Genomic DNA, 15015 nt, shown 5'->3' on the forward strand with positions numbered 1-15015 from the left:
GCCGGTGTCCCCTCGGCGGCATGGCCGGGCGGTGAGCGGCCAGGCCCGCGGGGCCTGCTGGCCCCCGTCAGCACCCTGGCACGGCAGCCCTACCTCGCTTGCCTCCCCAGGTACTTTTTGGTGAGGTGAAAGAGGTAGAAGGTGAAAAGGACTTGCGAAAAATCAGAGTGATATCCTGCCTGGGGTCCAGAGACACCCGAGCAGATGGTAGAGACCCGAGCAGCCTGAGAAGCGTTGTCTCTGATTGTTGTCTCTGACGTGGACAAAAGCATCGGCTGATTAGTCCTTCCGTCAGTTTTGGAGTGTAAGAAACACGAGGTCCTTTACACAAGGAATGAGCTGAAGAAAAAATTCAGAGATGGAAGCCACCATCTTGGGGTCTCATTGCCTTTCCCATGGCTATGTGATGCGCATTCAGTGACCCACAAGTATACTCCAGTCCTACCCAGTAAGTCACAGTTACACACCCCAAAACCAGGTGTATTTATTGTTTAATCTCAAAATACATAACCCTGTTGCTTGCTGCTTGAACTTGCATTGTGTTACTCCAGTCCTCAAGTTCAGGCAAATCTTTTTTCAGGCTATCCTGATCCTTCTTTCTCCTAGCTGTCCCTCCCAGCCCTGCCATCAGGAAATTTCACCAGTACGCCCCATAATTTAGCGCCAAGATTGTGGATGAACCTGTTAGACTTTAGATAGGTGTAATGCCTGATCCTTCTGGAGCTTCCTTCTGTGGGGAAGCGTTCCCGCCATGGCATCTCCCTTGAGCTCGTTTCTTACCTGCCCTGCAGCACCTCACCAACCCCTGTAACAGCTTTCCGTGTACCAAATGCTGACCGAGGTCTAGTGATGCTGGATCTTCTTCTGCCTTCTCCTTATTCAGGAACCTCACTTCTCACAGAGGGCACTGGGTTTGCCTTGCAAAATTTATGTTTGGCAAAGCCTATTGCGTTTTATCCTCTCCACTTAATTCCACCTGTTTCATTAAATTGTCCTTATACATTTGCTCTCAATCCTTAGTGACTAATGGTGGCAGACAAGTAGTCTGCAGTTGCTTGCTCTGAGTTTGAACACTGGCAGTAGGAGTGCGCTGGTAGCTACCCCATGTGGGCTTCCTCCTGTCTGGGGAGAACATCTGAGAGTCTTGCCCTTTGATGAGGATTATCATAGTATGAGTCCCATGCCATAAATATAAGAATAATAGAGGCTCATTCCAGCTTGAATGCCATACACTGCATCTTCTGGCTATTGGGGAGTCATCAATATTACAATTAACAAAAGCAGATTTGGCTGAACTTGGATTTTTTCCCATATGTGGCATGGAGGTCCTTCTTTCTCAGCCTTTTTTCTTGAGAGCTGAGTATCAGTGCATAAGCACATTGGTGCCAGCATCCTCTCCTGTGTATCTCAAAATGTAGCCTTAGTTTGCATTTTTTTGCTGTATTTCTGTTTCTCAATTAAGATCTGACCTACTGAGCTGACTTGGTACCTTTCTGGTGTCTGGGGGTTTTAGCCCAGAAGTTCAGGCATTATTACTGTCTGTAAGACTTGTATTTCTGTCACAGCTGGCACAAGTCCAGGGACAGGACCCGGGCATGCCATTGTGGTACAAACATCTTCCCAAAGACAGTCGTGCCCCCAACAACCTACAGCTCAAATTGGACAAGGTGTAAGAGATGCTGAAGGAACAATGACATCTAGTATTTATACATGGAATAGTTATCTAAGAATTCAACCAAATCTCAGCATTAGAGCAGAGCAAAAATGTTGGAGTCACTCAGATCCATACTCGAGAAATCCCTCCTGCAATAGCCATGTCCAGCTTCCCCATGCATGAGTAAAATAAGATGTCCGTTGATCACAGCAGATACATAGGTGATTTGCAAAGCCTTTATGAGTTGCCTCTGATTGAGCCATAGTAATCAACCATGTTCCTGCTCATAATCTGTTTCAAATGTGAGGAAAACATTTCCTAAGCTGTTTTCACAGGGGAAGAGGTTTATGTTAGCATTGCATCTCACCTTTGCTGTGGGCTAAGAGCAGGGATGGGCACTGCTGCTCAGCTGACGTGTGGTAACTGGCGTTAGCTCTGGTGAGCTCTCAGCAGTCTTTAACACCCAGATGGATCCATCCGAAGACTGTGTTAGCCCAGTCTTGCTGGAAGAGCTGAACATTACTGGTTTACACTTAAAATAGCTTGGTAAGCATGTGGTGCTCAAGCAGGTCCAGAGGAGGCCATGAAGACGATCAGGGGGCTGGAGCACCTCCCGTATGAGAACAGGCTGAGAGAGTTGGGGTTGTTCAGCCTGGAGAAGAGAAGGCTCCGGGGAGACCTTATGGTGTCCTTCCAGTACTTAAAGGGGGCCTACAGGAAAAATGAGGAGGGACTCTTTATCAGGGAGTGTAGATTTAGATTAGATATAAGGAAGAAATTCATCACTGTGAGGGTGGTGAGACACTGGCACAGGTTTCCCAGAGAAGCTGTGGCTGCCCCCTCCCTGGAACCGTTCAAGGCCAGGTTGGACGGGACTTTGAGCAACCTGGTCTAGGGGAAGGTGTCCCTGCCCATGGGAACTAGATGATCTTTAAGGTCCCTTCCAACCCAAACCATTTTAAGATTCTATGATAGAAAGATCAATCATATATTTAAGATGTGTGGGGTTATATTTACTAACTTTTTTCAGTCACAGTTTATTACTGTAATATCTGTGACAGAAAGCTAATAGACTCTGCCAAATGAAATGTTCTCTGAGTTAGAAAAAAATTGTATCTACTTTGTTAAGGGCATGTTTCTTACAAACACAGTAGGTCAATGGTGTCCTTGTAGTGATTAATAGAGAACCCATTCAAGAGTCCTTGGGGGGGGGGGGGGGGGGGGGTTGTATGGGTTCTTTTAATTACCAAGATAACTTCATCATCAGATCCATTGCTCAGAGACAAAACAACTGTGTTGAACTCACTTTCACTGCTGTAGTGAGATGAAAAAGTGTTGATATATTCTCCCCAGAGGTCATCAGAACTACAAACAAGGTTGTGGACTTAGTGTATACACACAGACTGGTGGACAAAGCCCAGGGTTTGTTGTACCATAAGACAAGCTGAACAGAAGGGAAGGAGAAGATTAAACAAGACATTTGGAAAGAAGAGGTACCTACCCTGCATGGCATCTGATTTGCAGCAGAGCTGCTGTGTGGGAGGCTGGAGGGAAGAAAAAGCACAGTCATTTTTAGTTTTTAATGAAGGACAAACACACTGCAACATTAAGGGCAAAAGCAGTGATATCTTCTTGCCTCTTCTGATCTAAACTTAAGAAATGTGGCTCAAATCCCTTCTGAGCCAATACTCATGGCCTCACAGATTATTTCTGCCAGAAAACCAAGTCAAGGGTAGAGTTGGGAGTGGCACTGACAAAGTTCTGCTTCCTTGTGGAAGAACATACCTTCTTTGATATTTATTCAGTACTCGTAGTTTTCTTCTAGTCTGTTTTCTGCCAGAAAGAAAGATTCCTTGTGTTTCTCTCAGGCAGCATTTTCCACCCTTCCCTTGCAGCTGTGACTGCTTGTCTCTGCCTCTTCTCTGGCTCTTTCCAGTCACGAACAAGCAACATGTTCTGGCTGATGTTCTGTTTCTGAGTAGCATAGCCTATATAGTCTGAGCTTTAGGGTGAAATTAATATTACGCCATTTTCCTTACTCCAAAAATGTTTGTACTAAAAAAGTTACAAAGTTAGGCACTCCTCCAAGCGACACATTTCAGCAGTACAAAATGATTTTCTGCATAGTCCAACTTTCAGAACAGCTGTTGGTTTTATAATGTCTAGCACAAGAGGATCTGATGTGGGTTGGCTGATAGATACAACCATAATGAACCTGTTTAATGAATAATACTAAGATTGGGCAGTTCTGCCACTTCTTTTCTGATTGAAACAATAATTCAGAAAAATGCACTGTTCCAAAATTTGTTTTCTTCTTCATTGTAATGATGGTTTCTGATCTGCAGGAGATGTAACGTGAATATATAATATTTGGGCAAGAGAGGTTACATCTTTGCCCTCTACTATTGTCCTCAGTGCTGGAACACAGTGATGGGTTTCTTTGAAAGCACAGCAGACAGCTTTTTAAAGTGGTCTCACTGGTAAAGAGGACGGCAGCAGATGTCTGATTTGGTACTTCTACCATACACACAGTGAGTTGCAGTTAGAGAGTGGTATGTAGCGTTTAACCTTCAAAACAGATGATCAGAGTAACCGGAATATTGTCTTGCATTTTTGCTACTCTGGACTTCAAAGTAAAATTAACACATCTTAGAAAATGCTATTTTACAATTTAATCAAAAGTGACTTTTAGGCTTCAGATATCAACTATAACAAAATATTCTTCTTGACTGATATGGTTCAATTTAGTGCCTCCCAGGGATGCCCATAATATGCCCAGTATTACTAGTTACCCTCTTCTCTCTCCGTAATTATTAATACTATAATTTAACTTTGTACAGCATAGCAAAAGAAGTATATGCTAACAAAAAAGATCTGAGCTCCCTAACAAAATTACTACATACGATGTATTGACCGTGACGGCACATACTTGCTATCTCTGCTGAGCTTCACTGGACAGTGCAACAGTTAATTCCAGAGAAATGCTGTGGTTGAAAAAATTAAAAAAAAAAAAAAAAAGACCACAGCCAATTCTCAAAATATGCAGGAGCTCTGTCTGTTTTCAGGCCATGTTATCAAACCATTTCCAACTTATATTTGAAACAACAAAACCCTAAATGCGTAGTGAGCAAATCGATGTACAGATATAGGCCTGATAGCTTCGATACTTGTGTTTGCTTCATGGTAGTTATTACAGCTCTTCTTTTCTCCTAACCTGGCAGCTTTGGAAGAGGATAGAGATTTTTCCAGTAGTTGTTTTGAATTACATTCTGCTATTGTCTGATAGCATCATTAGCTGAAACCTTAGCCATGAAGTCAAAGTGAAGCCAGGCATGAGGAAAATCTTTAGTACTGAAGGCCAACAATAAGGGCAATGTGACTTTGAATCATTGTTTAAAGAACGAAGGGCACGGTTTTGCCATTCTGGTATCAGAGGAATTTTCTCCTTGTCTTGCTAAAGGCAACAGGACAATTTAGTTTGTACCACTTGATATTAGTAAAAAGCAAAAAAATCTAATGTTCAGAGGCAAACAATTAGGTTATAACTAGAAATATTTCTAGTAAACGTCTTTGAAGACACAGACAGCAGTTCTCCTGGGACAAGATCTTACATATTTATTTAAATTTAAAAAAAGTTATATTTGTAATATTGTAAGAGAACAGTAGATGTCTGTAGCTCTCTGCACCTTCTACCAGGAATAGACCTGAAAATATTAAATGTATAATTTCCTAACAAATTAAGATTTGGAGTAGAGGTGAATACAGAAACAAAAGAGGGGAGAGCATGAAATACTGTATTGCAGTAAGTGGAATTTCCTCATTTTTGGAGTCTTGTGATGGTAAATGTGTGTAACGTTAACAGACGCGCTGTGCATGAGCTCTTAAGGATCAGGGCCCTGTGTATGTTTTGGAGGTGCCATCAAACAGAACAAACTGACAATTCTGTTTTTCAAGACAAGCTGCTCAGTTCACGTTTATCACATGAATTTTGTAGAGCTCCTCTACCTGGCTATCTGGGACAAGAAAGCAAAGTAATTAGTCCACATCCTTTGCTTTTTTCTGAGATAACTTTTCTCATCAACTAAAAGTATTTTTTTTTTGCCAAAAGATACTTTCAAGCTCCAGGCTTTCCATGCTGTCACTAAAACATTTGTATAGTAAGTATAGTATGAGGAGTAAACAAGTAACAATATTTTATCACATTATTACTCTGGTAATATTAAATCACTGAGCATGTCGTTCATGTTTAGCGTATTGCTTTCTATAGTAAATTACCAGTAAAAGTAAGCAGTAGCATTTTTCTTACAATTTTAGCTGATGGAGTGTAATTAAAGATTGTATTATGCAGGGACAAAACAGAGTTGAATTAAAGAGCATAACTGTAATTCTTACATTTAATAACATGTGAGTGCTTGATTTTATGGCTTTCTTTTAATGTAGCTTTTACAAGTAATTTTCTTTTAAAATTGGAAGAGGAAAACCCCAAAGCATCATCATGATATCTGTATGATCTTGGCACATTGAGGTTGAAATGTTGAGATTCCCCATAGAAATCACAGCTACTTGAAGCAGTGTGTGTTTGTTTGTAGCAGTAGCTTATTCTCTGTCAGTGGACCAGCACAGGAACAGGTCTGCTCGGCGGTTTTCAGTGGTAGTGGCAGCCACAGAGGATTCAGGGAGCTTGGGCATCACTCCAGGAATTGCCACACTGTGTTTTCACATGACAGCTCTTCCACCTGCTCCTTTCGAGGATGACCCATTGATCCACAGCGCTTCTCTACCCACCCGCCCCTGCTAACTGCCCTTAATCTGCCTCATTCCTTCCATTTCTTTTCATTTTGTAAAGTTCTTGGAGATCTACCAATGCAAAATGGTGCTGGAGAGGCAGGTGATCTTGCCAAACACTGCCTGTGAGACAGATCAGAACAAAGGAAGAATGAACCAGAAACGAGAACAAATCTGCCTATCAAGTGATGAGCACCAAGAACAAGTGAAACCAAAGATACGAGATCCATATCCTCCCTTTACACCTGTAGAACTGGTGATGAACCTGTTTTTCAGGTCTCAGTAGTTGCAATAACAGAGATGCTGAATTTCTTTGTGTCCTTCAGCTGTCCACAACAGAAAATCCACTTTATGGGCAATTGCATGTTTTCGAGTTAGTCATCAGGAAAGTTCTGGAGCACACTGTTGCTTTCCTGTAGAGATGCTTTTTTATTTAGTCAATGTGGTAAGTATCTGATGGGTCTCAGACACTAAAGGCCCTAGAGACCCATTGTGAAGATGCAAGGTTGTGTGTCTGTGCTCAGAGGAAGGACGCAACCGGTGTTTGGTGAAAGACCTCTTTCACCTGAGCCACGTATCTGCTCAGGCTCTTATCCCACCCTCATCTTTGCATCCCACCCTCGTCTTCACATCCCACCCTTGTCTCTGCATCCTACCTTCATCTCTGCATCTTGCCGTCGTTCTCAGTCACTGAACATTTCCTTTTGCTGGGTGTCTCACCTGGAGCAGCTCTTCCAGATCCAGAACAATTTGCTTGATTTGCATTACTTTCATAGTCATTTCATAGCAGGTTTCAAAAATGCACTAAACTGACAGCATTGTTGTGCTGGAATAGCTGAAAAATTTCTGTTCTAAGGCGTATAGCTTGCACTCCCATCTTCCAGAAGCCAGAGTTTTTTAAAACACACTATTCAAAAAGTAAAGTCTAGAAACATCATAGTACATAGATTTGAATGGAATCTGCATTTTTTCCATCAGCTGAATGGTTTAATACCTGTGTTTATTCAGCAAGGTTGGGAATGAGCTGCTGTGACAGTAACTTAACAATGACAAGCTCTGACTGCCAGGCAGTGCTGTTTATATTAGGTCATTGCTCTCCTCAGTGCTTGAGACAAATATTGGATTCATTGGGGGATCTTTCAGCAGATGGATAATATGTTGGAAAGAAGCTCTGTCAAAGTGACTTTCCTGTTGAACATTTTCTAGCAGTCACAGAATCTGAAATCTGATTTATTAATGAAATTCTATCAGCACGTGCTCTGAAGAAACCAGCATGGCTGAACTAGTCCCTGTTAAATGAGATTAAAGGACATGACAAGAGTTTGTGTAGTACGCCTCAACCCACATTTCCTGTAAAGGATACAGCTTGTTATTTTTCAAAATACACTGAATATATTTTCTTTATATCTTGGTTTATTATGACCCATGGGAGCAATTGTAAAACTGAAACATGCAAGAACTAAGGGAAAAAAATAACAGTACTGTGGAGTAGGAGCTGGCATATCCTGACTGTATTCTCTCTCCTATGAAGTAACAGATCAAAAGATACTTGGCCAGATTTTCTCCAAAAAGAACATATACTTAGAATCTTTGCTTAAACATTTGTCAAGTAATTTTTCAAATAGGCTTATTCAGCTAAATGACACATAAAGAGAAATAAAGCCTGTCTTAATATGAACTAAGGAAAACGGAATTTTAATTAGTAACATGTAGCTGATAGTATCATCCTATGACACTTCTATGGGATCGTTGGAAATAGTGCCTAGTCCCACAACATGTAACACACATCTTGCAGTCTGCTCTGTCTTGGATAATTACAATGCACTGAACCTGTATGTTCAAATTAGTCCTTGACAGGCAAATAATTCCCTGTGCCACAGCAGTTAACACTGTAGCCACAGGTAGGCAGCTTGGTGCCAGTCTCCCTTGCCACCTCTGCTTCTCCAAGACTCCAAGCCCCAGGCACACCCCTCTTGTCTTTCACTTTTTTTTTTTTTGCTGCTGTTGTGTTTTGCACCAGTCCGTGCTTTCTCCTGGAATCTGGGGTTGTTAGTGCGCAGCGCTGCCTCCGCACTGGGAGTTGGTCCTAATGGCCAGTGCACTGCAGACCCCTAGCCTCTGAAATGCACTTGAATGCTTCATGTGCTGACATCAAGACACATGGATGGTGGTGGGTTGGCAGCCTCTGAGGGAGCCAGAGTGTTGGTCAGAGCTGCTTTTTCCCCTCGCTGTACCTCCCTAAATCCCCAGCCTAGCCACAGAGACGTCCTCCAGTGTTGAGCAGGCTGGGTGCTAGAGGGACCTCTACACTGCTCTGACCTTGCTGGAAGGGGAGCACCCTCCCCACGCCCCATGTCCTCCTACGGCTCCTGGGAACCCTGTCACCAACACACCCTCACCTTGCCCACCTCCATCTCAGCATCTCCCAGTGCCTTTCCAGTCTCCCATAAGTCCCATGTGTGACGGGGATTGGAAAGTGCTGCACACAGAGCAGCATCATGGAGATAGTTGAATATATCCTGAATTACTCATTCAGGCACTGACATATAATAAAATAAAATCAGCACTGTTTGGTACTGCAGTAGTTTACTGGGTATTAATGCAGTGCCAGGGTAGTGCCTAGCTTGTCTTTGACTCAGCCTTCATAGTTACTGCGGGCAGCCCACTGCCACCTTTCCTCTGCTAGAGAGCATTTTCTGGGCTGCTCCTACATCTTTTTGTGATCCTTTTCTGCCACCACACTAGAAAAAATGCAGAGAACTTTTTCTGAGTCCTTATTTCTTACGCCAAGGCACTGTCTAGGAGCTCTTGGTTGTCTTTGGTTTCAGCTCTGCTGCTGTTCCAAGTCTGTAACTACTTCACACAGATTATGTAATGTGGTACTTCGGGCTTATGGCATCACTTGCTAAGCATCCTGACAGCAGAAAGTTGACCTCCACGCTGCGGTGGTGCCGCTGCAGACGTGACGCAGCTGCTGCTCTCTCACTCTCACACAGGAAGCATGGTCCTGGTTCTCCCGCTCCTCATTCCCTGTGTGGGGCAGATGTCTCATATCTGGAAAGACTCATTGCAATTGTTCACTACAGTTGTGCCTGTTTTACTTCAGCTGTCCTTATTTCTGGTCACATCTACCTTTTGGCTTTGAGGGTGCAATGAGAAATTGGTTTGAATGTCACCCCCTTGGGGCACTGAATCAGTGGCAGACTCCTGCCACGTACCAAGCTTTCCACTCCAAGAACAGCCCATCCGCATCCTTCCTTGAGCATCTTCATGATAGTCCACCTTCAGAAACCACAGGAATATTGCACAGCAACTGCACAGCTCTTCGCATTAAACATGAGTGTGTTTGGTATGACATTTTGCCAAGAGTGGACTGGGATTTCATACAACTCACCGCAGGTACTTGCACACTCTGTTGGACATGAATGCTTGGCTAGATAATAAGTTTTGCCTTGGTGTAACTGGCACAAAGCACCGATGCACCAGTGCCTGCGGGAGCAGATGGCTTGCCTATTTTCCTCCAGACATTAAGGCTCCAAATCCATGCCACATCCCTTACCCAGATTCACAGAAAGCTGCAGAGGAACTGTCTCCTGTCAAATTTCTTCTCCTGTCTGGCGGGACCAGCTCCAGACTCAGCTGTCCACATTACATTGTTCATTTCTGAAAACTTCTGGTCCTTTAGAATTTAAAACTAAATGCTGAAACTGGGGGGAAAAACCCAAGCAAACCACAGCATGTGTAACTAAAAGCAAGATGATGATCTATGGCCCCTGAGAACTGGAGAATCCCTTCTCTGTTAATTACCAGAGACCTGAATGCAGGCCCCACTGGTGGGCAGCAAGGCAGCTAGCAAGGGACTGTGTACAGGTGGCCCAGAAACACGGAAGCCAGGGAGAACTGCAACACCAGAACTTTCCTTGAGTTTCTGAAATCCAAGCCTGTCTCTCTCACATTGCAATATAGAAAGGATGCTGAACGACCATTTCCAGCTCCAACAGGAATTTTCTCTGCCCTTTTGGCAATTACCTGCTGTATCACCTCCCCAGTGAGGAGAAGGGGGAGAATAGTTCACTAACTACATAGGAAGCTCAGGTTTAAATTTAGTAGCTGCTTTTAGAAAATACTTTAAGATTCTTGGACATGCAGCTTTGTGTAAATACTTCTGGCTATCACTGCTGTCTCCTTAGGAATGAGGAAAGGCTGTACCAAATATTCAGGGTTAGAATAGCAACAGAGGACTGATACCGCGCTTGTGCGCAGGATGGGTGAGATGAACTTTTTTAGGCATTTTCACCTTATATGAAACGGGCAAAATGTCATCAGGGAGGTCCAGCTATTAAAACAAGCTGAAAGAGTTTTCATGTCCTTATTTCCTCTTGACAGAAAGGACTTTGGATTTTATGCATAACAAAAATTTTGGTCCACAATGGCAAGAAAATTACTTAGCAAGAAAATTATTTATCTTCTGTGTATTTGTTTCTACTGTGTTAGGCAATTTTGCTTTCAGGAAACACTATGCTGTACACATAAACTCACCAAATCCCTAGTGGAGAACACCTAGAGAGAAATACAATTTTACATTAATAAAAAAGTAAGATAAGTTGGCCGTTTGGCAGATCCTTGCCCGGCGGCACAGGAACACTGCGGGTGCTTGGAATTCACTCCTATTGTCCCCAGGCTGAATTGCTTTGAAAAAGGTCACATGAGGAGGAAAGGAAGTTTTGACTTTCACATGCCTGTTATTGCTAAGGAAACCACTTCCTTGGTATTCACATATTCAGCATGTCTCTAGTTTTGGCGGTCTGACAAATGACATCGTGCTACTGCATCAAGTAACAAAGAAGGGTGGAGAAGGCTGTTAGATAACTTGATGTGTTCGAAACACCAGTACAGCTTTTGTAGGACTGCCAAACTTCAAGTAGGCTCCGTAAGCAGGGTCCTTTGTTAGCTGCAGATGAGATACCTGGAGTTCAGAAATGTGGAGAAAAGGTTCTGGTCTACATCTCAGCAAGCTCAGGTGGTTCAGAGGCTTCCTGGGTTGTAGCAATGGCGATATTCTTACACCACCGTAAATATTGGGAGACAAGTTTTCTAATACTAATATACCTGAATTATTCTCTGTGTAGATTTTACTTCATCTTTCAAGTACCTACTTGCCTTTTCTTTGGGATTTGGATATCAGAGACCGAGTATCCTCAGGTGATATATGGTGATTTCATTAAAAACACTTGCATTTGAACCTCGGGTCTGTGGGACTTTTCCCATTTTTTCTGACCTCTTACTCAAACAAGAAATTAGGAAGAGCAACAAGCTGCCATTGGTTAGGACTAAGAATCTCCACCAGAAAGATCCTTAAAGAGGATTGAAGCAGAATTTCTTTGAAGTAACGTATTTGCAGATCTCAAACTGACAAGAAGAAAATGTATCATAATTAGGCTTATTCCTACTCTAAGAGAAAAAAAAAAAAAAGTCTAGTATGCTTCAGGATACAAGTGAGTTTCACTAAGTATACAATAGCTACGGAGATTACCAAGACCAAGCATGAGGCACGCACGAATCACAGGAATTGAACAGCTAAAGCCCTGCTCAATTTACTGAGAGGCTACTGAGCTTTTGATATGTCAAGATCTATTTGTCTAAACGTTATCTGTAGAAACAACATAACATAGTGAACTGAGCCTGGGACTGCAGCACACAGAAATCAATATTCTAATCTTGGCCCTGCCTCAGATGCATTTAGTGGCTCCAGAGTAGTTGTTTAATCTCCCTGCATGCTCGCCAGAGATAAAACAGTTCAAACATAATAAACTCCATTGAAGAGCTGCGCAGATCAGTTCACAGCTTCTGTATACTTCTCTGAAGACCTGAATTGTTATATAAATATTACCATTATATGCAGGACTTCTGGAGGTTTGTCTCCAGGAAAATACATACCATGTATCTATAGATCTGAAATTTCAGGTCTATTTTCTAGCAGATGCCCTCAACCCATGGAGACTTCAAGCACAGTCTGGTGCCAGCACAGAAGCCACCAGGGTATCTGCCATGATATTGTCTTTTTTTTTCATCTTTTTTTTTTTTCTTAAATGTGTTAAAACAGAACACATGGTTTGGGTGTTTTCTCACAGATAGTGTCATTTTCATTCTGTCTATGGCAGGAATAGACCATATTTCAGCAGAAGTTATTTGCTTAATGCAGAAATAACAGAGAGAAGGACCCATGGCCTGTTTATTTAGGAAGTAAGACTAAATAATTGTGATTCCTTCTGGCTTAAAATACTCAAAAATATGCCAGGTTTCATGTTCCACTCATTCTCCCCAGTATCATAATTTCTGAGTGATTATCTTAGTAGAGGCTTAGCTGAGCTGCAGTCATTCCCAAGGATCTTAGAATGGTTACCTGAGGGGAGACAATGATAGGTAAAAACTCCTTAGTGAAGCCACAATAACCCTTTTCAGCTTTTAAAAAACAAAACTAGCAAAACAAACAAACAAGCAAAAAAAATCAACCAACACCACCACACATTATCTTCTAGAATATATGAGAGAAATACTAGCTGCATCCCTCTTCCATTGAGCCAATGAGTTTCAAGTACAAAGGATGAGAGTACTCATGTCCCATCAGATTGTGCACTTTTCCAGCCCAAAAGAGAAGCAGTTTGTTAATTATTCTAGAAACTACTTATGAGTGGACATTTAGTAATTGATAAGAAAAAGCAACTGCTAAAACAATAGGATCTACATTAACCGGTATGTATATTTTACAATCATTAGTACTTGTAGAAATGAGTCCAGCACCTCTAACAGCCCTAGGTTTTATCTCCTGCATTAGTCTGCCTTCGTGGTGCTGTTCTAATACAGTTGTTAGCACAGGCTGTGGCTAGCAGGTGGTAGCTACACCCAAACCCAGATGACGTTTTGCATACCATTGGAAAAAGCTGGAAATATTCACTATTTTCAGTGGGGAGGCAGTAAGGAAAGTGGTGCACCAGGGTGATGCACTCACTGCAGCCTGGGTTGCTAAGCATGCAGCCTGCTATGTCACTAAGCAGGCAGGACTAGGCAGAGTCATTAAGTCTGGAAGCAGCTCAGTATTTAATAAGCTGCACGCTACCATGCATTTACATAGCTTAAGTTGTAGTAAAGCCCTAGCAGTAAAGGGTCAAAAGTGCAGGGCTGCAGAGCTAAAGCCCACGCAGACCGCACGGTAACCCATCCTGTCCTCAGCGGAAAAGGACTTAGGGAGGAACCGCGAGAAAATGAGTCTCACTCCAACCAAGGAGAATTTTAAAGGTCAAAAGGCAAGAATGTTAATAATAATTGAAGTTAAAGCACATGTGACCAGGTCTGGCAAAGCTCATTTACACAAAGGTTGTGGGGTATCTATGTGCCCCCAATAAACTGAGTGTAAGGAGTGCAGTCGAAAGGAAAACGAGATTCTCCTTTTTTGTGGTTTACATGCCTAAAAATGACTTTTTGCTCACCCTATGCATGTGATCTTAAAGATTCTTTCATGTGAATCATTTGACACTTATTTCCCAGTGTGCATATTTCCCTGGGCATCATCTTCACCCTGACACTGCTGGAGACCAGAGTCCTGTCTCACACAGTGACTCTCTGCAGCAGGCTCTCCGTCCTCTCTATTCTCTCCCTCATTAGCAAAGGCTGTTCCAATACTCACTGAGCTACCGGCTTTGGACAGGTGAGCCCACGTCTGATTTCACTTCCTCTAGTGTAATCACAGACTTCAGTGACAGTACTTTTCATTTATACTGATGTAACCAAGATTGAAATCTATTCCACAACAAATATTTATCAGAGCATATCAAAGAAAAAGCAGACCAGAAGAGAAACAAGCAAAACAGTGAGTGTCATTAAACTTTGCCAAGGTAGATTTGAAAGTCAATGAAAACCACCCCAGAGACATGGAGCTAAAATGCAGGACAAAGTAAAACACTGACAAAAATAAACCCAAATTTCCAAACACTGATGTCCTACACAATAATTTTTAATTACTTATAACTTGCAAAGATTAAGAAAGAAAACCCGCACAGAACTAACAATACATGAGCAAAGTCAACGATCACTACTCTGCTGTTTTTGTTAGCATCTTGGCTTTGATATGTATGCCCATTGTGGCTACCTGCTTGGGTCAGGGACCCTTTCTACAGAGTAGTGAGAAAGAAACAGGACAACATCCACAACTGCCTTTCTAAATCATATAAAATAATGGGATGCCACACTTTAATTAGGTAATTAAAACTCTGTAGCTGCTTTGCTACATGCCAAGGACACTCAGTTTCTTGGCAGCAGGCCTCTAATTTTCCTTCTTTGATATCCAGGTCACAACCATTTGGATTAGAGGCTCATATCCAGCTGCAAGTGCATGGCGGTGGCACACAACTTCCCATCCTGCTGTTGGAATCCCCTTTAAGTTTAGCATCTTTCAACTACATTTATAAAAGCTGTTAAATGTTAAAGCCCTTATAAAGGGTAGTTTCTCAATGTTCACAAAGGTCAGGGGACATGTAAGCATATTAAAAAATTAGGAAGCCCTGTGCAAAACCAGCAAC

Source organism: Strix uralensis, chromosome 3 (genome assembly GCF_047716275.1).
Source record: "Strix uralensis isolate ZFMK-TIS-50842 chromosome 3, bStrUra1, whole genome shotgun sequence".
In the NCBI taxonomy this organism is placed as follows: Eukaryota; Metazoa; Chordata; class Aves; order Strigiformes; family Strigidae; genus Strix; species Strix uralensis.